Below are 25,288 nucleotides of genomic sequence, written 5' to 3'. Positions count from 1 at the left end.
AAAATGAAGGAGATCCAAGGCTCAAGTAGGCAATACCATAGGAAGTAGTGACAGTGACATCCATTGATGAAACCTCCCTGAGTTCATTGTGATGTTTATTTGCCATCCAACCTATTTATAATGTCACGTAGCTTTGGACGAATGAAAAACACAAATATCAGCTTGATCAAAATTTCTATAGCTCTTAGGAAGGTTTTCACCGGTGAGATTTTAATCCCCATCGGCTCATGATCTAAAATAATCCAGCAAAATCGATTGACAATGTAGATAAAACACACATCACAGGGAGCCTGTCCAGGTGTTTTACGCAACCTCTGTCCAGTTGAGTCGCTTTTATAGCTGAGCAATGCATTTTAGAATGGCTACAAGCAAAAGTCAAGTGGAAGCCCATATAACACACTGAGTAAACTATGTGGGGGCCACCTTGAATGTATGTATCTTATCAATGTTACCCTTTTCTTTTTCTAAATCATTTTAGGGCATGGGCCTAAAATTGAAGCTTTCCTAAACTCAAGTGGACCATTTTTTGCACCCTTGCATCCCTCACACACCTGTGCACTCACTCTACATTGGCTTTTTGTTTTTGTATATATTATAATAGGTACTAACCATCACATTGTGTTGAAACTCCTGTGTCTACAACCAAGCTTCCATATCCACTATTGAAACCTTCTTAGAATCTATAGTTATGTTTATTTGTCATCTAAACTGTTGGTAAGTTCACCAGATATGGATGGGAAAAAAAAAAAAAAAAATCATCTCTGATCTAAAACTTTTGTGGATCTTAAAAAGTTTTCAATGGTAAGCAATCAATTCTCACTGCTTCTTTGCTGTGGTACACTTGAACTTTGGATATGATTCATTTTTTTTCTCCTGCTCTGTAATGAGCTTTTAAAACGGATGAGCCATGCCGAGAAGACACACATCACTGTGGGCCCCACAGTTTACCTAATAATGTTTATATTCCATCCAACCCGTTGATTTTGTCACACAGAGTATATTAAGGTTTGGGCTTTCAGCTCCATGCAAATGGGGTCAAGGTTAATTGATCAAAAACGTTGATAAGAATGAATTGTGCTACGATTTTCCAATATGGAATCTCCATCCATAATGTCAGCTATCAGATGAATGGCTTCGATTGCTTAACCATTGCACTTACTCATACAGAACAAACTGGGCCAGTCCACTCATCTAGGTGGTCCGTAGTGTACGAAACAAGAGGGCTGAGATTATTATTATTATTTTTTACCCTCAAAGAGACAGTGATTGAAGAAAAACGAAATGAGCCGATGCACTGTCCTGCATTTTTGTTTTTATTTTTTAACTAGGGAGTGGTTGACTAAGTCTTATTCTGCATCTGTGAGTTTTGAACAAGTGATTGAAGTTTCTTGTGAGAAGGAGAGAGACAGAGATCAAGGCTAACATGTCTGCTGAAGCTGTTTGTTTCGTCAGCGGTAAGGAAACTCGGCGTTTTCCTGGTGCAAGAGGCAGTTTCACTCTATAAAGTGCGTGATCAGGTCGAGTGGGTTGAGAGAGAATTGAGGCGAATGCAGTGCTTCTTGAAAGACGCAGACACAAAACAAAGCGGTGATGCAAGAGTGAAGAATTGGGTGGCGGACATAAGAGATGTCGCTTACCATGCAGAAGACGTCATCGACACCTTCATACTCAAAATAGAACGACATAGGAGAAGTGGGTTCGTCAGTTTCTTCAAATGGTGCCCGTCCATCGATTTATTGGCTCGACGTAAGATCAGCAATGAAATTGAACAGATAAAGAATAAAATCAGGGAGATCTCTGCAAGTACGCTGACGTATGGCATTAAAGATGTGGGAGAAGGAAGTAGTTCTTTGGGTGTAAGTTTACGAAGGCAAAGGCGAACTGTCCATTTGGAGAGACAGAAGTCGTCGGTTTTGATGAAGAAATAAAGACACTGGTGGCACGGTTGATAGATGGCGATTCACGACGTTGTGTGGTTTGAATGGGCGATCTGGGCAAGACTACTCTTGCAATTGAAGTGTATAATAAGGAGGCTATTAAGAAACATTTTGATTGTTTTGCTTGGGTTTTTGTATCTCAACAATGTGGTGAGAGATCTTTTGCAAAGCCTTATAAAAGACTTAACGACTCTTACTAAAGAAGAGCTTGAGATGGTGGAGAAAATTAACGATGTTCAGCTGAGGGAAAATGTTTTCAATCATTTGATGGAGAGAAGATATCTTGCGGTGTTGGATGATATATGGAATACTGAAGCATGGATTCTTTAGTGGCTGCTTTTCCATATATGAATAGGGGATCTTACTCACCGGTGCTCAAAATATTGGTATTGCGCAGTGTATCACAACCTTGGGATGCAGATACATATAGGTTATTGCACGGGATATATCGTTTGTATTGCGCAATTTATCATACTTTTTAAGATACACAGGAAAATATTAGAAAAATGATTGAATTTTTCAATGAAACTTAAGAGATGATTTAAAAAGACCTTAATATACATTTTTAAATCATAAAATCTCAAAAATGAAATGCGCATAATAGATTTTTTTTTTTTTTTTTTTTTTGAAGGATCCTATGCCATGCATGTCTGATTGAATTAAGGCAACTATATTCAAATATGATGTATAATATTTATAAATATATCAAGACATGTATGAAAGCACAACCAATGCATTCAAAAGCAAAAGATATAGTAGAATTTAAAAAACATAACTATCAATGATGATTGGCTATGGCCTAGAGCCACATGGAGTGTATGCGATGCTCAATTCATTATACACTACTAAATACTTGGTAAATAGTCTCAATTCACAGCTGATTGAAAGTAAATTAAAAAAAAATTAATATTTTAATAATTATTTTAGGCGGACCATAATATAGGAAAGAGGGATAATTGACCAGTATAAACTTTTCATGGGCTATAAAAGTATTGGATCAAGTTGATATTTGTGTGGTCCCTTCATCTAGGTCTTTGTGACCTTACCAATTGGTTGGATGACAAATAAAATTTCTGGTGGACCCCATGTAATTTTAATGGTGGGGATTCGATCACTACTGACTCTATTATGGTCCACGTAAGACTTGGACCTGCTTCAGTTCTAGGATCATGCCCAAAAATGTGCTTTCAAAATGGATGGACGGTGTGGATGTAAGACACATTCATTACAATGGGCCCCATAATTAGGGATCCACTGAGCGGATCTGGGGATCCACCAAAACCGGGACGCTAATTGCCACCGACAAAGTGAGTAGCAAGGTGGCTACTGACAGTGCACACCCTGCCATGATGTATGTGTCCTATCCATGCCATCCATCTATTTTTATAGACTATTTTATGGCATGAGCCCAAAAATGAGGCAGATCTAAGTCTCATATGAACCATACCACAGGAAGGAGTGGTGATTGAACACCCAGAGTTAAAAACCTCTTAGGGCCACAAAAGTTTTGGATTAAGCTAATATCTATGTTTTCTATTCATTCATGTGTGCGTGACCTAATCAACAGGTTGGATGACAAATAAACATTACAGCAAGCCCTAGGAAGTTTTTAATGGTGGCCATTCAATCGTCATTGTTTTCTTGTGATGTGGTCCACTCGGGATTTGAATCTCCCTCATTTTTGAGCTCATGCTCTATAATGATCTCAAAGATAGATGGACGGCTTGGATAAAACACACATATATAATAGGGGCCCACATAACACTCTCAGTAGCCACCTCGCTGTGAGTACGCAATCAGCTTCCCACAACAGAAAGTTCTGTATTGAGAACCTAGATGGGCCCACTGTGATGTTTTTGATAAATCCACCCCGTCCATACATTTGGCCTAATCATTTTAGGGCACGTGGCCAAAAGTGAGCTATATTTAAGAGCCAGGTGGGCCAAACGATGGGCCAAAAGAGACGAAACATTGAGGGTTGAGCAAGTTGAGCATTCGTAACACAAAAGTTTTGCATCAAACAGTGGGGGTCTTCTTATGGATTGGTATCACGTCCTACAATGAGATGGAAAAGAGTCGGGATCCTCTGTTAATAAACAGGGATTCCTTGAATGCCAGTCTTGATTGGTTCACGTCACCACTCTTTAAAAAAAAAAAAAAAAAAAAAAAAACCAGAAAAAGAAAACGGGAAGGGAGGGAAAAGAAAAGAAGAAAAGGAAGAGAGTCTATCTCCCGTGTCTCTCTCTCCTCTCACTCTCACTGTCCCTATCTATCTCTCTCAGATATTCTTTTCAAGCATTTAGGTTTTGATCTTCTTCTTTTTTTCTTTTTTTTCTTTTTTTTTTAATCTCTTCTTTCTTGAAGCTGTTCGAGTGATATGCAGAGATTGGGTGAATCGCTCTTGTAAATTGCAGAAAAGACTCTCAACTCTACATCTATCAGTAAGATCTATGTGCTTTTACATTGGAGGGATAGTGAGCCATTTAATCTCTTATACTTCAAATCCAAAACCTCCAGATTGCATGTTTGGACGTGGGTTAATAAATATGTATATAAGGTGTGAGGATTTGGCACATGCCCGCAACCTATTCGACATTATGCCTGACAGGAACATTGTCTCTTTAACTGCATTTTTTTATTTCTATTTTTTAAATATAATCTTCCTACTTGCGATTGGGTTTTAAGAGGTCTTAGTTTGGATATATTCTATTAATGATCTCCCAGATAAGATAACATTTGATTAGTCCCCTGCAAATAGGGCCACTGCAGGTCTGTGATGAAATAATGAAATAATAAAATATATAGCAACTGTCCACGTTCAGTGAGAGGAAAAAGAAATTGGATACAATCTTCCAATCTAGGGGCTTGTGGGGCCTGTTAAACCAAATGTTCTGGATCACTGAGCCACAGGCTTCTCTTGTTCAAACTGAGGATACTATGCCTATCCTCAGTCTAGGGTTCCTGTAATTTCTCTGTCCTCCAACATAGCAAAACACGCTGTCATTGCTTATCTTTTTTCTTTGCATCATTAGAGAAGCACTAATGATGTACTGACCTTGTTTTTTGGAATAAGTCATGTTGTCTTCCTTTTCCATGATACTGTGTACAGGGCAAGTACACACTTAAGATGAAGTTGTTGGGCGGGAATGGGAACCAAATGACTTGCATCACCTTCGATTTCTCAATTGGGTTCGGATCACCCATCAGCGAGAGTTAAGGTTGAGGCATGGATGGGGGACAGCTCTTGTCTACATCTCGTGTAAGTTTCGAATTTGTATCACTACGTGGATAGTTAATTTCACTCAAATATTGTGATCGTTCTACCAGAACTCTGTATGTATGCTCATTCTCCTTTGGATTGTGAAAACACAAGCAAATGCTATATCCACCTACTTTGATGATATTACATTGTTCATATTTAGAAGTTATTGGGTTTGTTTGGATGCATTATCGTTTTGAATTGCAATTGTTAGTCTAATAAAGTGGGTTTAAAAAAAAAGTTCAAATCATGAACTTCTCTAGCATTTATATTTGGGGATCATTGCTCGAGATTTCAATTAGTAATTTGATGTGGGATGTGAAAGGAAATGCAACTGCAAATTGAGGGCTACTTCCTGTTATGAATACTAGGAAACATCATTCATTTATGTCATTTCCTCATTTAACAAACTGTTCAGAATTCAATTTGCTCATGCATCCAAGCACAGCCTTTTTGTATGCTTTGGTGGTTTTTCAAACACATTGTGATGGGGATACTGTTGTCAGGACCATTTATAGTTCTGCTAAAGCCCACATGCACAGTGGCATATGCCTAAGAATGTGCGTATGTGGTACATCTGAGTTGTGAATGACGTAGGCCCCACCATTGAGATGACCTAGGAGAATAAATATAAATCTCTGTAGACCATTAGGGTACTTCATTGATGTGATCAGTGGGAAAATTCTTTTTAAAATAACCTACATGTGTGGCTCACCTAACGAGATGAACGGCCTGACTTCTGCACCATTGGGTTTTTTCCATACAATTATCTAGTGAATGGGATGCTTACTCGAATTGAGGTATTGCATTAAATTGCAACACTTCTGGCTAGGCATCATACAATTATCTACTACTATTTTTGTCATTTGGCTTGCATTCATCTAACATCTCTAGTCAAGAAGAGGTACTCGAAATATTTCAAACCATGGGAGATGTTTACAAATATTCCCTTTTATTATAGTAAATTAGCATTTCCACACCAAAAATTGAGGTTTGGACAAAATGAGGATCCTGTTTCCTATTATGTGGGCCTGGTGACCACTTACCACCATTTGGATGGACATGTAACCATATGCATTATTTAATAATTAATGCTCAACGTAAAGATAAAAAAATCAGGGTAATAAACATGTATGTTGAATCTACACCACTTGATTTTTTATTTTTTATTTTTCCTAATTGCCTATTATTCACATACAAGTACCTTTTGGTCTAAGCCATGTTCACAGCTTATATTAGAATCTTTTGAAAAGCAATAGAATTTAAACTTTTGAAGTCCATAATTCTGCATAACCGTCTACCAATATCTACCACACCCCTCTAATGAACACTAATTCTTCCTTAATCTAATTCTCATGTAAGTTAAGTAATGGATCATAAGATCTTAATTATTGAAATTACCATTAAGTATGATAAAAATAATTTAACTATTAAATAAAAGATCAATGGTTGAAAACGCTCATACAACTATTTTAAATATTTTGAGTATTAGTACCAATAAAAACAACTTGATGAATGGCCTGATCTACCAGATTTTAACAAAAAGAGTGTCCCCATCTAACTATATACGTAACTACTACATTGGCATCATAGAGTCAACAATAACTGAGCCTTCTTTCCTGGTCATATTCAGCAGTAGTTGAGTCATGGTTTAGACCATGGTTAGACCCTAAGCTAATGTAAGATTGGTAAGCCTCCAAGTGCAAAGTTTGCATGGTAACTCACCAACATTACTTACAGGAAAGCTGGAAATATACACAGCATTTTTTATTCTTTTTTATAGTTTAATTGGATCCATTTAAAATGTTGGTTATTGGTGGGATGCATTTGAATCGAGCTGATTTTAAGAAGTCTCGTCTTTCTTTCTTTCTTTTTATTTATCTAAAATTCTGTGTAGCGATGCTTTCAAGAGACTAGTAAAAGCTCCAATAAGAATCTGTGGTGATCGACAGATCGAAAGAATTCATTCGTCTCCAACAGTTAAGTTCTTAAAAATAAAAAATAAAAAAATTTCTGCTCTGTATTTGATTTTCCTGATCTGTTATTATCATCTGCTTGTTTTGCTTTGATCCATCTCATTTCATCTAGAAAAAATAGATTTTTTCCATTGTTTTGATAGATTCATGTGAATTTCACTTTAGTTAATTTCACCATACAACTTGTTTTTGTATGTTATGTAACAAGGAACAGAAGGTTTGAGAGAATGTTAGCCTCGCATGACGTGCCTGACTCCCACCATCAGAAGGTATGCTGGTAGTAGTAGGTCCTTGCCTTACAGAAGAGAGGTTGACTGTTTGAATTCCATCCTGCTCAACAATTTTCATTGTATGTTCCTAAAACAGAAAAACATGTAATTCAGTAAACTAGTCTCTCAAGCTAACAGTTTCTGTATGTTTGGCTATAATAATCTTCCTTGGTTATGGTTTCTCAAAGGGATCAGTCCTGTGGCGATATTGAAGAATGCAGCTCAAGTGACTAGATATTCTGACCAAAACCAGCAGCAATCTTCTAAGATACAGCAACGCTCCTCAATATAAAATGCATCAATAAGAAGACGGGAGAGCAGTACACGGAAGGGCCCAAGGTTGAAAAGTACAAGGAGATGCTGATGAAGAAAACTCAAGATCAGAAAGCCAAGTTTGTTTCTTATGACCCAGTCAAAGGGGAGTGGAAGTTCAAGGTTGATCACTTCAGCCGGTATGAATTCTGCAAGATTGAGGATTCATGTGCATGCTTCTTTTCAAATTGCAACTTATGTTGGTGTAGCATTTCAGGTTGCAAGAAATAAGACCGTTTTTGCACACTGAAGTAGATAAAAGAGGCGTGCTTGTCTTGCATCTGTTTATTTTATTTTATTTTATTTTTTTATTTCTTTTGAGAAATATTTTTCTCTATGTCTACGGATTTAACCCATAGCCTTTGACCATTTTCCTGAATAACTAACGATTTAGAGGCGTCTAGCACAACCGCGGGTAAAGGTCCCTGACCGCTTGTAAAGGCTTTATCACCGCCACTTTTACTGGCGATTTTTTGGGCCTTTATAAAGGTCAGTTTTCTTGTAGTATAATGGAATACCGTTTACACATTGAAATTTCACTTTTGAGATGTGATAATGATCAAAGAAGTTGGAAGTCACGCAAGTGACAATTTTGGAGATTGTTGGAGGCTCTTGAGGCTCTTCAATTGAGTCGGTGCTTACTTTTGATGATTTACAAACACAACATACTTGTATAACGAATATCACATCTCCAAGCTTAGTGTTAAATTACAATTTTAGTCATCTTGATTGTTGGGTTTGATACTTCCTGCCTTAATTAGTATTCAATAGGTTGGGGCTGGTGCTATTTTGGGATGTACAATATTATACATAATTCAATTTAACATCCAAACATAACCTTTTATTCACCAACTGACATGACCTCTATTTAACTAAATTTGTGACTTGAATCTATCTAGGTAACTATTGCTTTTGCTTTATCACCTAAGATTTTTTTTATTTTTTATTTTTTTGTTATTTCTTTTGAGAGTTTTAAATGAATGAAGATTGAAAACTGGAAAAGGAAAACAGAATTCATCATTCAGGATTCATTTTCCGTGGTATCCCATGAAATCACCACATAAACAATCATCGTCAATTTGAGAAACTTCCATGTACTACCAAAATGAACCATTTCTAGACATTTTTCATGGTTTTAAGCATTAATATCTAACTAAAATTGAACCTCCTTACTTTGGCAGCTTGAGCTTTCAAATCCTTCAGATTAAAATTCCATGCACTGATTCCACGAATGTACTCTTGCTGCAAGACCCGAAGAGAATGAGTGCAAGAAATTCAAAATATATAGATAATATCGACATGATTAGCTCCCAGCTACTAGCACTAGTATTTCATAACAAAAGCCCAACAGAGAGACTAGGTTGAAAACCATATATTTCATAACAAGAACAGTTTTCATCTTAATCATTTCATTACTTTTAAACTTTTCATCAATGATATAGTTCACAAGTAAACATATCTATAACTTTCACCAACTAATGGAACCATACTTCACCAACCCTTATTGATAAACAATATTTACTGGTCAGAAATTAAATCCAGTATTGAAGCAAACAACCATTGTCAAAATCCACAAAATAATATAAAAAAAAAATTAAACAAAAAAATAAACAAAAAATATTAAGCAGATTAATTGAATAAGGAACTCAAGAAAATCTTACACACTATAAAGAAAACCCAAATCATACATTAGTAATTAAAGGGATAGAAAAGGGAATAATCCTAAAATGAAGAGGAACAGACAAAAAAAATACAAAAATAGAAAAAATGGATTAAAACAATCGGTTCATGACTATGTAAAATCAATGCCATTAGAAAATATCATACCATATGCTTTTGTTGATTCCGTATGATCCCTAGAGAATTATGAAAAAGAATAATTGTAGCAATATATTTAAAGTGTGGCATTCCAAAGAGGGGTTATCCAATGCTGGATCCAAAGAATGGTGTTTTTTTAAAACCTGATCTCGCAATGGTACACATAGGACTCACCCACCTTTTGGCACTCTTGGCTATTCACCTGGTGGGACTCATCATGGATGATCTTTCTATCTAATTGATGGGCTGAAAGTGGAGGTAAGAGATGATGTTCCATGTTTGAGAAGAAGCATGGATCAAGTTGGATGGTTAGGACCACATGATGGTTTCCTCATCAATTATGGGGCCCACCACATGGACAGCTATGGATCACCAAATGGTAGGCCAACACATGTACAATTTGCTGGTCCTAGTAAAATGGTTTATTTCCTCTATTCAAAATGGTGTCCATTAAAAGCAATTCTTCAAAGAACTCATACTGAAAGATTGAAGCCATAACAGCTCCCTTACATTTGCTTGGAAGGCTCTGATCCTTTGGATCTTCCCACTGCAATTTGTAGATATAGAAGTAGAGGAAAAAAGAAGGGAAAGCTTGTTTCAATGTACAATGAGGTAAGTTTTGCAAATGACTGCACATATCAATCTTAGAAGAAACTCACAGTTTAGTAGGCTTAGAACTTCTTTTCTCCTGCCTTCCAATTTCTCCTTCATATCAGAAAGAGACTCGAACGAGGAGCATACGAAACCTGTAGTTGATTCCCGAGGAAAACAAACTCATCTAGTTTCCTCTTTGCAAACCTGCAAAAATCAGGCCACATATTCAAATGTTGTGGCCCTACATTCACAGTTGAATACTCCAATGGCCACATAATGGAAATTATGAAAAACAAAGGTATATTTGTTGCATTTTGAATCTGTTGCACCTTATTGAAAAAAAAAAAAAAGTGCATATTCAATTAAATAGCCTAAATTAGATGCTAGAACATGTTATAATTAAAAATTCATTATGAAAGAAATTCAAATATTCCAAACAAAAAGTAAATTAGACATAAATTAGACAGAAGCTGATTTCATTATCTCCAATATCTCTGATCATAAATTAGACAACGATTAGGTAAAATCAAAGAAAAGATGACACCATGGTAACAATCTTGGGTATGAGAGCTTCCTATAACTAATGAAATTCACTACTATAGTCAAAAACTAACTCCAATTGCCTACATTCTTTAAGGACACTTCTGGACACTCACCCATAGAACCTAGGGCTTTGAGTATAGACACCAAATTCCCTTCTGGTTGGGGCTCATCACTCAATGATGAAAATGGTGAAGTCATTGATGCGTCCCCACCTATCACAAGAAAACAAAAAAGTATAGAACAGTATCAACAAATAAGCAACTTTAATAAGAACCAATCGTAAAATCTCCTTCACATGAGTGGTGAAAACAATTGAAAACTTCATATATTTAATAGGACCACCACAATAATAATTTAAACAAAAAAATGGTAAGAGTTACATGGCATCTGTGTGATAGATAGATGGCAAAACATTCTTGTCAGCAAGAGCTGGCAGAACAGTATCATTAAAGAGTTAATAACCAAAACATTGGCAGAATCATGAATCACGAACAACTCCATGGTTTATAAGATCAACAAAAAACAGACAATTATTACAATTTTAATCTTTTTGTTGTTGCATAAGTGGGCCAGCAGAAGTGGATGGAAGTTGCACAAAAATTGATCCCTTAAGAGGAGGCCCTTTCATTGGCCCCATCCATTAGGTGGGTCATTGCATGCATAACCATCCATTTTTTTTTTTAACAGTGAATTGTACATGTGGCCCACATTATGGTTGGATCTGCTGAACTTTAGAGTGCCCATTATGGTTGAATCTTCAACATGAAAACCATTTTGTGTTGAAAAAGAGACTAAATCTACATGCATGCAGACTACATGCTAATGTACTAACTTCAATTTCACCTAGACAAGCAAAGATGGATGAGGGAGAAATTTTTAAATCAAATGGTCCTAAAAAATGGATTAAAACAATCACTTCATGACTATGTAAAATCTATGCCATTAGCAAATACCATACACCAAAAAAAAAAAAAAAAAAAACCCAGTATCAACAATCAATGGGATGGAAAACGAAAAAAAAAAGTTCACCAAAATACTATTGCTAATAAAATCTAAATATCGAAATGCACTATACTAGCTCCTTTTGCAACAGCTCCTTGAAGAAGAGTGGGGCCCACCATCAAAGGCCTGATGGAATCACCATAAGCTTCCACATATGAAATCTCGGTCACATTCAACTCTTCAAAACCATAAGACCATCTCATCATCACCAGCCCAACAAGAGGCAAAACCCACAAAAGCTTTATGGTTTTTCTTCCTCTCTGCTACAAAGATTAAGATGAGAAAGAAGGAATATCAAAATACTCAGTTATGCTTCTAAGGTTTTTTTCCCCATTTCAATTGATGGAAAAAGTAGAGATGAGAGAAGCATCTACAACCATGACAACCTATTATGGTACTGAATTATTAATATTTGGCTTACCATTAAATAATAAATAACCAACAATTCTAACATTTTTCATATGACTAAGAAAACTCATGATAAGAAGGAAAGAGAAGAATAAATAGGAGGATGTGGAATATGCCTTATCCTAACCTTAATCTGAGAAATAAGAGGGAAGCATTATGTAATGGATGAGTGAGACAAGTGTATTGCATGATCCAGCAATCAGAAACCAGTATACTAGTGGGTCTTGAGCCTCCAAGTCTCCCTTATAGTGGGGATGCCCAAGATGGCTAACGGTCCATACCATGTTTTAATTTACCTTCTCAACTCTGTTTAATGACCCATCTCTGGGGCTATCATGAGTATAAATTGACATAGTAAATGCATGCCTCTTGAAAAAACAATTTCAATTTGATAGATTTAGTCTGCATGAAATCCAAACTTTTTGCCTTTAAATGTTGTAAATCATGTACAGTTTGTAAAATGATTTACGAGCAAAAAAGGCCATCCAAAAGCAAGAGGATTAGGCAATCAAGGAATCCCTATTTACCAAATAATAGAGGATCCGGACTCAATATATATATATATATATATATATATATATATATATATATATATATATTATTGTACTCATACAATCTATCTGCTTTATTCCCAACCATTTATACCGCGAATTAAAGAAGGATTCAAATATATTCCATCGGGGAGACTTGGGGGATCCACCATCCATGGCGAGGCCCATCATTCCAACTATAGGGATTTCAATCAGTGGGCCTTATTTATGCAAAAAAGCCAAATCCTTGGCCATAGGACCATCATACAGAGTAACTGATGAGCTACAGCTGTAAGGACGCTGCTTTTTCCTATCAACAGGAAATCCGTAACGTTAAAAACAGTAGGCCGCGGCATGAAAATCGGCTTACACAAAAATCTGACTGGCCCTCTAATAACATGGGCCACATTAATGGAATCAATGAATGATCTATGATTTGACTCAGAGCCTGATTTTTGTGCAATGTAATCTTTATGGTAGGGCGGTGAAACAACAGAAAAGAATCCAATAGCTTGCCAACGGAAGCAGACGTCACTTTTCTCTAAAGCAGTGAATCTTTTTAAAGAATGTGGAGTCCAAATTTAAAGGTAAACCCAACTAAAATATATGAAAATTCAAATACCAACCTCGTAAATCTTCTGCAATTTACATAACTCTAACCCGTCACAACTCACAATCCAACAACAGAGAGAGAGAGAGAGAGAGAGAGAGAGAGAGAGAGAGAGAGAGAGAGAGAGAGAGAGAGAGAGATGAGACTCTCTCCCTTTTCTTCTTTTTCTTTTCCCTCCTTTCCGTCTTCTTTTTCTGTTTTTTTTTTTTTTTTATAATGGTTTAGAGTCTGTAGTTTTCTTTTAGTTTTTTTTTTTTTTTTAAAAAGTGAGTGGTGACATGGACCAATCAGGACTGGGCAATTAGGGAATCCTTGTTTACCAAATAACAGAGGATCCGGACTCGATGGAAAAACATATGGATGCAATGGATATATATAAAAATACATCAGATGGGCCTCACACGATTAGCGAACTTGTGGTAACACCCACTAAGTTTTTGCTGGGGTAACAACTAATCTACTCTTAGTCCACATGGTCAAGCGATGTGAGTGGGTACCTGACTGTGGGCCCCACCATGATGTATGTGTTGTATCTACACCATCCATCCATTTGGAGAGATCATTTTAGGGCATCATCCAAAGAATGAGGATGATCTAAAGCTCAAATGGACCCGCCGCAGAAAACAACGGGGACAGTGACACCCGCTGTTGAAACTTGAAATGTTCCCAGGGCCCATCATAATGTTTATTTGTGATCCAACCTATTCATAAGTCCAGGAAAATATGAACTAAGGGAAAACAAAAATATCAGCGTGATCGAAAACTTATGTGGCCCTCAAAAGGTTTTGCTATGGTAAGCATTCAATCGCCATTGTTTTCTATGATGGGTCCACTTGAGCTTTGGATTTGCCTCATTCTTTGTCTCATTACCTAAATGGAGATGTAAAAACATATGGATGGAATGGATATAAAATATATACATCAAGGTAAGACCCACCGTAAGGGCCGTACCATCTTAAATACACTAGAGATGCACCTAATCCACTCCTCAAGATAAAGAGAGTAGATGAAATTTGGACTTGTCTTCTTCTCCATTGGCTCCAGAGGTTGCGCGATTTCGAATCCATTCGAAATCCCCAAAAATCTCGCCCGAATTCCATCATTCTTCCAAATCCCTACTAAAATCCCCAAAACCTCCATAGGAATCTTTTTTTTTTTTTTTTTTTTTTTTAGAAAAATTATTTATAGAAGAAAAAAGGAAAGGGGGGGGTGGGTGGTTCTAAGGTTTTCTTACCTGATCCGACGCGATCGATGTTTGGTCCACCAAATCCAGTCAAAGGCAGTCACCTAATATAGATCTTAAGGTAAGAGTATTTTATATATATATATATATATATATTCAAATTTATGGGTAGTAGAGAGGATTTTTCTATAGAAGATATTGTAGATTTCGACAATTTTGTATATAAATCATTGAAAAATTCATGATAAATTGTGATATATCGTCGGTATCGCCGATTATGCATGATATATTGCACGATACTAAGAATTCCCTAATTTTTTTTTCTAAGTGAATTCTACAGAGTTTCATATCGCCGGCTCACAATAACGATAATATCGACAAAAAATATTGGCTGATAGTATCGATATTACAAACACTGCCAGCAACAGAGATGTAGCTTCATATGTAGATCCACGGAGCCCTCCCCAGGAGTTGTAGCTTGTAGGAGATGAAAATGGATGGAAATTATGTTGGGAGAAATGGCAGAATAACACAGAGATGAATCTAGGATTGCAATACCAAAGCACTAAACAAACACGAAGAGAACGCAACAATTTAACGTGGAAAACCCTTTCGGGAAAAAACTACAGTACAAAGTGATAGAAATCCAATATGAAAGCAGAAAATACAAAGAGAGAAGACTTACCCGAGTTGAGCAATCATCAAATCTCACCTTTGCTATACCCTTTGAAACCCTAGAACTATTAAAAAACCCTTTGAAATAGTTTAGGAAGCCCTATAATATCTCTCAATCCCATTTACACACACACACACACATAGTTTTAGAAAGAATCCTAAACAAAATCAGAAGGAAATTTCGCAAAATCTGCGTTTTCACACAATTTCTGCGCAAAACCTTCAATGTTATCAAGCACCCTTTGATGTCATCGAAGAATGACAAAATCTGTCCAGCAACCAGAGGTGAAAATCTGAAAAATACTCAATTCGATGTCATCGAATTGGCTTCGATGACGTCGAAGCCTGCTTGATGTCATCGAGCCAGTTTGACAGATTTAAGACATCTGTCAACAACAATCGCCACCATATCTTCAATCTTCAAATGTGTAGCTTCTTGACCTCTTCTCTTATCTCTGCCTCGCATCATAGCTTCATCAATGCTTCTTGTGCACACTCTATCTTCCTTTTATGTCATCATCAAGCCCAAAGAAGTTGCACAGAACTTGAACTTCTCTGTAAGAATGACCTTAGTGAGCATATCTGCCAGATTCACGCTGGTGTGAATCTTCTTTAGTATTAGGTCTCATTCCTCAAGCACCTGTTGGATAAAATGGTGACGAACATTAATGTGTTTAGTACATAAGTAATAAATAGAATTTTTAGCCAAATTAATAGCGCTCTTACTATCACAATTAATCGACACAGCCTCCTGCTGAAGCCCTAACTGATTTATCATGCCTCTTAATCAAACACCTTCATTAAATGCTTCTATCACTGCCATATATTCTGCTTCGGTCATGGAATGAGCCACCATGGACTGAAGCTTCAACATCTAACTAATTGCTCCACCCCCTAGTACAAACGAGTAACCTAAAGTCGACTTTATAGAATCCACACTGCCTGCGTAGTCTGAATCCACAACTCTACCAATTTTGTTCCTGTCTTCTCAAAAGTTAAGACGTAGTCTTTTGTACCTCGAATGTATCAAATTAGCCATTTCACCGCTTCCCAATGTTACTGCTGGGGTTTGACATGTATCTGCTCACAAAACCGACTGCATGTGAAATATCTGGTCTCATACAAACCATGACATACATTAAAATGTCAACCGCATTCAAATAAGTCACATGAGACATAACCTGTTTTTCCTCATTTGATTTAGGACATTATTCTGAGGAAAGCTTGAAGTGAGCCGCGTGGGGAAAACACACTGGCTTTGCCTGGTCTATCCCATACTTGATCAGCACCTTTTCAAGGTATTCTTCCTGTGATAACGAAATCCTACTCCTCTTCCTATCTCTATGAATATCTATGCCAAAAACCCTCTTTGCAGCCCTCAAATCTTTTATCTCGAATGTTTCTGATAACTAATTCTTTAGTACATTAATTTCAAACATATCATGACAGGCGATCAACATATCATCAACATACAATACAAGGATGATGAATTTGCTATCACTTAGTGTTTTGTAATAGACATAGTAATCATATTCACTCTGAGTAAATTTCTGACTCAACATGAAAAAATCAAATTTTTTATACCACTGCATAGGCAACTATTTTAGGCTGTACAACGGCCTCATTAACTTGCAAACTTTTTTCTCTGCCTCTTTAACTTTATATCTCTCTGGTTGCTTCATAAATATCTGCTCTTCCAACTTCCCGTGTAGGAATGTAGTCTTGACATCTATCTTTTCCAGGTCAAGATTGTATTCGACAACTAGCGCTAACACGTATCTGATAGATACTTGGTTAACTACCGGAGCGAATATCTTCGTGAAGTCAATTCCTTCGCTCTGAGCATACCCCTTCACTACCAGCCTTGCTTTGTATCTATCATGTTGCCTTTTAAATAACCACTTACATCCGATCACTTTTCAGCTCACTGGAAGCTCCACTAACTCCCATGTGTGGTTTTTGTGTAACAAGTCCATCTCATCGTCCATAGCCGCCTTCCACTTTTTTGCACCAAGCTCATTAATAGCCTCCTAAATAGTAGATGGATCCCTCTCATCTTTAATGAGGGCATATGCAATATTTGAGTCGTCTATGTATCTTGCCGGTAACCTGCGATCACGTGGTAGGTTTCTTTTCACAAGTGACTACTCCACCTGATCCTGTACCTCTATCAGTGCATCTGCCTCTGCTTGAGTATCATCTGTGTCAATCTGGATGTCTACGATCAACTTTCTGGTTCCTCTTGCTCCTCTTGATCATTTTTGTGGAATAGGGAACTTTCATCGAATCTGACGTCACGGCTAATGATGACCTTACGAGTGACCTCATCAAATAACCTGTAACCTTTCACACCAACATCATAGCCAACAAATATGTACTTTTTTTCTCTATGGTTTAGCTTATCTCTCTCAACTGACTGTATATGAGAGTAAGCCTCACAACCAAATATGTGCAAATCTAAATAGTCCATCTTATGACCACTCCATACTTCCTCTAGGATTTTACATTCAATTGTCGTAGAAGGAGACATGTTCACCAAATAGCAAGCCGTGTTAATAGCCTTTGTCCATAAGTCCTTGCCCAATGTAGCATTACTTAATATGCATCGGACCATCTCCAAGAGAGTCCGATTCATCCGCTCAGCCACACCATTTTGTTTGGGCGTGTGGTGCACTATGTTGTACCTAATGATCCATTCATCCTTACAATATTCATTAAACTCATTGAAAGTAAATTTGTCATTCCTTAAAACTTTTATTTTTCACCTTGACTATTTTTCCACCATTGCCTTCCATTGTTTGAATATGGTGAAAACTTTGGATTTACGTTTCATGAAGTAAACCCAAACTTTCTGGGAGTAATCGTCAATGAATGAAACAAACCATGACGACCTCCTCATGGAAACTTCTGGTGATGGTCCCTGTACGTCAGAGTACACATAATCAAGCACTCCCTTACATACGTGTTTTCCAAATATAAAAGATAATCTAGATTGTTTACCATATATACAATACTTGCATATATCTAAATCGGAATTATTAAAAACTGGAATCAAACAACGATCAGATAGTACCTTCATGACTCGCTCGCTCATGTGGCCCAGACGAGCATATCACAAACGTGCAGACATGAAATCTGCAACATCAGCTACTGCTCCACCTGCTGAAGTTCTTTCGATCAACCTGTAAAGGTTTTCGTGCCTTTGTGCTCTCATAACCACCAGTGCTCCTTTTAAAACTTTAAGAACACCATTAAGACCAGTGAACTTGTACCCTCTAACTTTGAGTGCACCGAGAGAAATTAGACTTTTCTTCATATCAGAAACGTGCTTGACATCAGTCAAGGTACGCTCCACCCCATCAAACATCTTGATTGTTACAGTACCAATAGCCACAACATTACAGGCATTGTCATTGCCCATAAAGACCTGTCCACCATCGCATTCTCTGTAATTGGCGAACCAACTCCGATGAGGAGTCATGTGATATGACGCTCCTGTGTTAAGGATCCACTCGTCTCTATGATTGTCGTGCAAGTGTCCAATCATGGACACAGACAGAACACCACCTCTACTTATCTCTTCATGAGATGTGACAACATTGGCTTTCCTGGAAGAAGCCTCTGAGTTTTCTTTCTTCGCTTTAGGATTTATACAATCCTTCTTCATGTGTCCAGTCATCCCACAGTTCCAACACTTTAATTTGCCTTTGCCCTTGCCCTTTGATTTGGATCTAGGTCTTGAAGATCCTATACCTCGCTCAGTATTCCTACCTCTCGTAAATAGTGCATCAGATGATGTCCTTACGCCAATGTTTATTTTTTTAATAGCCTTCCCTTGAAGGGCTGAGATAATGATGTCTATTCGTAGAGATTTATTTGTTGTGCACAATGAGTCCCTGAATGACTCATACAATGCCGGAAGAGAATTCAACAACATGCATGTCTAATCTTCATCTTTGACTGCTTCCTCCATATCCAGCAACTTGCAAATCAATTTATTAAAGTAACTGATGTGGGCCTCCACATCTCCACATTCTGCCATCTTGAAGGTGAACAACTGTAACTTCAAGTGTAGGCGATTTTCAATGGATTTTTTTACATAAATATCCTCTAACTTCACTCATAAACTAGCTACAGTTTTTCACCTCAAAACATTATAGAGAACCTCATCTGTGAGACATAAATGGATGAGGATAGGGCCTTTTTATTAAGAGTATTCCAATCATCATCTGTAACGCGCTGAAAATCAAGGATCGAGCAGGTACCCAACTCCCGAGTTCCAACGCATCACTTATGCAACATAGATAATGATGATTTGATGTTGTCTATGTTAATGCATAAAACATGAATGAGATTAAGATAAATTAGCAAATCATACTCCAGGGACAGTTGAATTTAGGCAAGTAGAAGACTATGATCAGTGTATAAAATATATAAATCATTGTAGGTCCCCAAAGTATGAATGCATTGCTAGGTCAAATAGTTACAGGTATTGTTTTAAAATACAAAATGTCCAAAAAGTGATGGTCCACTACAAGTATAAGCCCTGAAACCTCATCGATCAGAACGGTATATAGAAACCCGCCTGAATACTGCATATATGAGAATGCCTCCTCGTCATCCTCAAAGTCCGGCTCCGCCTCGTAGGCTGCGCTATCATCTGAAACTACAAAAGGGTCTAGTTGGTGTTTAAAACACTATCCTGTAACATGGGAGTGAGTGATCAACTCAGTGGAACAATAAGGCAAAGGTTAACATGTTATCAATTCAGTCAAGTAGTAATGATAACGTAATACAACAATCGGGTCCTAAGTATTCTTGTTAGTGCAAGAATGATATGAAATAATGATGCATGCCCTTGCCTGCGCTCCCTCAGCGACTTCATCTCACGATCGCGGCATGAAACACTTCCTCAGTACTTGACCTGCTATACCAAACACACACGTAATGCGGTGCATGAGCGTGATTACCAAGTTCTTATTAGTCCTTTTCATACAGCAGGATTGGGAAGCTAAGGTACCTCCCTTATATCAATTCCCAAACAATGATTCATTCTAGGGTCGTCAGTCCTATCAAATCTCATACAATGTTGCAGTTCTAGGTCACTACAAATGGCTCGTCACCTGATCAGTGTAGGCCTAGTTTATACTCTAGTTGTTATGGAAAGACTCGTTGCCTCTGCGCAGTCTTAGAGTATGCTCGAGGTCACTATGAATGGCTCGTCACCTAGACGTAGGCCGATAGCTTGAATATAGTGTCTCATACCACCATATTCGGCTCATGAGTTTGGGCTACTTACTAGTTACTACAGGGAGGCTCGTCACCCCAGCGTAGGCCGACAACTCAACCACGGTGTCCCATACCACCATGCCTGGCTCATGAGTCTTAGTGGATTGAGGTACCAAGGTTAAAGGGGTTTTCCACTGGTGAGTTTGGTACCTTAGATTCAAGCAGTTGCGTCCATACATGGTGAACATACATCGGGTCAATCGGGTTACTTGACGAGCTGGACTGGTACGAGCGCACGTTGACTTGATTGACATGGAGTGCGAAAGCATTCCGCGTCGCCTAACCACTGCCGTCAAACAACGTACGACTCATATTCGTCGAACGTATCCATCGTGGCTAAATCAATTCAACCACCCATCGTAAACCATTACCGATTGCCTAGACTACATCGTAGCCCCACTCACATTTCAAATAATTGCACTCACATATAATAATCCAAAACAGTATTTGACAACCAGTGTAAATATAAATCTTACTTAAGCATTTAAACAACCACATCATACACATGTTATCACACATAAGCATTTCAACTATAATCACATAGTAGTAACTACGTATGAGGGGATCGAAAATCCTATCTCAACACCCTTATTAGATACATTATATCAAGCATTTTCTCATTCAGGCATTTTATCAAACACTTAGACTATACATATTACATACATGTAATATATTAGTTATAATACATATTATAGCAAATCCTTCCATATAAGAGTTACCATACGTATAACAATCAAGTATTCCCAATCAGAAATCATAATTCCATACTCATTCAGACATTTCAATAAACACATGGAATGCATTTAAAATCAACATAGTTCACATATGTGTATTATATGAAAACCCTCGTATCTAAACGCATGTGATAGCAATCAAGCTAGTCATAAATCTTTACTGACATTGAAAGCCTTGAAAACCATAACCTAAACATTTATAGTCCACACCTTACGCCGGTAAACAAGTATCGAACTCAGTTTGTATACCGAGTCTTTGTCTACAGCACAACGGTAACCTAAAGTACGAAGTAGGTTAGCTATTTCATCTATTATGCTAGTTGGAAACCCTAAAACAAGATAGGGTTAGGATTCCTTACCCAAGTACGTTGTCGAAAACGCCGGAATATCGCTACAGACGCGATAGATAAGGGTGTGGAGTGGTAGGATTAAATCCCAAGAACAAACTCCATACACTCTCACTTCCTCTCTCTTTCCTTCTTTTTTCTCTCTTCTCTCTCCTAGGGTTTTTCAAATTCGTATGAGATGAGAAAGAGAGGGTTTAAGGCCCTTATATAGGCCCAGGTCTGATGGAAATGGCCCCAGGGCTAAGGTATACTTAGGTTATATCCAAAGGGCGTCTGTTTCAGCCCAACGAAGCACTTCTAGTGGCCCTTCTTCTGCGTGCGGTCGGACTTAAGCTCCCTGACATTGGATCTAGGTCAAGCTGAGTTTTCGGTCCGATCAGATTTACAGATCGACCGTGGTGGATCAGTTTCAGTTCAACGGTCACCGGTACTTGATCAGGGCCACAAGTGTACTGACATGTGTTGAAAATTTTTCCTGATCCGAGGGTGTAATTGGGTCAGATTTTGAAGGTTTGAATCCTTATATTTGGACCTGCAAGCGAACGACTAAGTTCACTTAAGTCCCAGTTCATTTCCTAAAGATATTTGCGTCTCTCACCCACTTCGCTTCGGGCTTAAGTTGTGCGTTTCTAGATACAATTAGGACTTGATTTTTGAGGTGGTAGTCAAGTCCAGCAAGGTGGTCATAACGGTGTGGTTTCGCGGTCATCGGGCTTTTGACGTACGGTCCAGGTCAGATACGGAGTTTCAAAGCGCTCCCAAGAGCAACTAGGGTTTGAGATTGATTCTAAGTCTTAAGGTAATGTAGTGGTAATGATTCTACACGGTTTGGGTCTTGTAGATCATATTTAAAGTATTTAGTGCTAATTTCACAGATAAGCTAGTTTAGCACTAGTTAATTCCCACATAATTTCTAAAGGATATGGTAGTCAAGTCGTAAACTTGTGTTTTACGAGGGCCCAGGTATCAATAATCTCCTGCCGCAGGGCAGCCTAGACCTCCTCAAGTCGAACTAAATGGGCTTCCCTAGCAGCCCGATCAGCATCATGCTCCAGTGTCGTAGGAGGGGAGCTTGCATCCATGTCCTGAGCCTCCTCTTCTTCTTCTTGTTCCTCCTCTATCTCTTCTCTACTTTCCTCATCGCTTCCATACTCTTCACTAGCCATCTCGTCCTCACTCTCATCAAGTCGGGCTTACCGCTGCCGTTACCCAATTTCCATCTGATTGAGAGTAGTTTCGTTGATGTAATGGATCGGCACCGGCATTTCCACCCCAAGTCTGTAGCCAAACTCATGTGCAATCTTGCATATGAGTCAGCCGAATGGGAGCAAATCAGACATTCTAGTAGAGTGTGTGGTAAGAACTATCTGTCGCAAAACATACGTAGGCATGCACAACTTCTCTCATTGTCCAACTTGGTACAGAAAATCTATCATTAGGCGCGTGCACTCACTGCGATTGCTTCACCTAGGGTAGACGTTGAACGTGAAAACATGGTGAAGCAGGCGGAAGTCGTCTGTCATATTAGATGCTAGGAGACTATTGTTTGGTTGCCAATGAACCAGTCGGCCACAAAGGAAATGCGTTCGGCAATCCCTTTCACGTGCACTCTTCAGATTCTTCTTGCTTGCATGGATCTCGCCAAGCGGCATTTTCATAAGTTGAACTATCAACCCAATGTCGATTATGGCCTCCCGATCTCTACCCACTGGGATCTTGATCTGCAAGGGCTCTAGCGTAGGTTCTCGAATGTGGGCATAGAAGGCTCGGACAGTGCCCACATTTGCGCGATACTCGCCCTCAAATACGGGACCCCACTCGACCCCGACTAGGCGGTCCATCAACAGATATTCTCCAAAGAGTTTCTCATCCACGTGGGCTTTAAAAAAACCCTACAGCCCTGGAGTCTTCCATGAGACAGATCCGCCAGTAGGGTCCTCTTGAGGGGAGCCTAGGGATCGAGATCCCGCTTCGTCCTTATCTCCCGATTGACACTTGAACTTGTGGCGACAGCCCTCTGCCTCCTTAAACGAGTAGGGAGACTAGGCCCGGCTTCATCCACAGGAGCCATTTTCTTTCCCATGATAGAAAGAATGATGGGAATCGAGAATATGGCCGTAACAAGCTCGAATAAGGCCATGGAAAAAGGGAAGGAATTAGGGAAATTGAATGGTTTATTGAGTTTTTTCGAATTTGAGACACAAAGTGGGGTTTGGATGCTCAAATGAAAGGAGATGAAGGAGGTGAACAACTATAGAGAGAGGTTTGAAAGGATGGCATGAGTGGTGTACAAAAATGAAAGGAGAAGCACTTGGAGGGGCGACTTGAGTGAAGATTTTTGGATTTTCATGAGAAAAGGAGAGTTAGGAGGGGTGGAATATGAAGAGGGGCTGCTATGGGGGTGTTTTAAAACACCGCAACCCAAAATAGTAGGCCACACAACGCCCTAGGGGCATCGGCCCGCACTGGCCAGGCCCGCCAGGCGGCAAGGCCTCGCGGAACTAGCAAGGTCCTCGCCGACCTCTGGACATTCCGATGAGGGGTCACCGGTGGGGCGAGGTCCTTCTACCCCCTGGGTCCTAAAAACATGTGGGTCCCATCTTGGGTCCTCCTGAAGATGCCCCGTTTGGCCCTCGACTCCCTTTTGAGTCGTTTCGGGTCATTTCGAGTTCCTTGCTGATGTATATTTGCATTTATCAATTTTTAAAGGCTAAGATGGGTAAATTGTAGTCTAAACCCATTTTTTGACGGTCTAGAGGTGATACAGGGTCGTCTCAAGCGATCACGAAGGAGTACGGACCCGATCTCGGCGATCGATATCGGTTAATTTCGCCGGTTGGCGAAACTGGTAATCCTATGCCTGTCTTTACGTTTTCTCATACCCTTCTATGTCGAAATGCATCAGCGTACATCGTGTGACCATAACCCAGGTCTAGTTTAATCCAAATCATGCTCTGATACCAACTTGTAACGCCCTGAAAATCAGGGGTTGAGCAGGTACCCAACTCCTAAGTTCCAACGCATCACTTATGCAACATAGATAATGATGATTTGATGTTGTCTATGTTAGTGCATAAAATATGAATGATATTAAGCTAAATCAGCAAATCATACTGTAGGGACAATTGAATTTACGTAAGCGTAAGACTGTGATCAGTGTATAAAATATATAAATCATTGTAGGTCCCCAAAGTATGAACACATTACCAGGTCAAATAGTTACAAGTATTATTTCAAAATACAAAATGTCCAAAAAGTGATGGTCTACTACAAGTATAAGCCCTGAAGCCCCATCGATCAGAACGGTCTATAGAAACCCTCCTAAATACTACATATATGAGAATGCCTCCTCATCATCCTCAAAGTCCGGCTCCGCCTCGTAGGCTGCACCATCATCTAAAACTACAACAGGGTCTGGTTGGTGTTTAAAATACCATCCCGTAACATGGGAGTGAGTGATCAACACAGTGGAACAATTAGGTAAAGGTTAACATATTATCAATTCAGTCAAGCAGTAATGATAACGCAATACAACAATCAGGTCCCAAGTACTCTTGTTAATGCAAGAATGATATGAAATAATGATGTATGCCCTCGCCTGCCCTCCCTCAGCAACTTCATCTCATGATCGCGGCATGAAACACTTCCTCAGTGCTTGACCAGTTATGCCAAAGGCACACGTAATGCAGTGCATAAGTGTGATTACCAAGTTCTTATTAGTCCTTTTCATACAGCAGGATTGGGAAGCTAAGGTACCTCCCTTATATCAATTCTCAAACAATGATCCATTCTAGGGTTGTCA

The 25,288-nt window shown here is 38.6% G+C and overlaps 1 long non-coding RNA gene across 1 annotated transcript; it reads right to left on the bottom strand.

Annotated features, from left to right (window-relative positions):
- Nucleotides 1–8,756: 8,756 nt before the first annotated feature.
- Nucleotides 8,757–12,304, bottom strand: LOC131256333 (uncharacterized). The gene is made up of 5 exons (XR_009176756.1): nt 11,784–12,304; nt 10,822–10,920; nt 10,231–10,369; nt 10,082–10,118; nt 8,757–8,995 (listed from the first exon to the last, which is right to left on the bottom strand). It is a non-coding gene; the product is annotated as an uncharacterized LOC131256333 (long non-coding RNA).
- Between the last annotated feature and the right edge of the window lie 12,984 nt (nt 12,305–25,288).

The sequence above is a fragment of the Magnolia sinica genome, chromosome 9 (assembly GCF_029962835.1).
Source record: "Magnolia sinica isolate HGM2019 chromosome 9, MsV1, whole genome shotgun sequence".
NCBI classification, from domain to species: Eukaryota; Viridiplantae; Streptophyta; class Magnoliopsida; order Magnoliales; family Magnoliaceae; genus Magnolia; species Magnolia sinica.
Note: the sequence above shows the minus strand (reverse complement) of the source record. Positions and strands in the feature narration are given on the sequence as shown.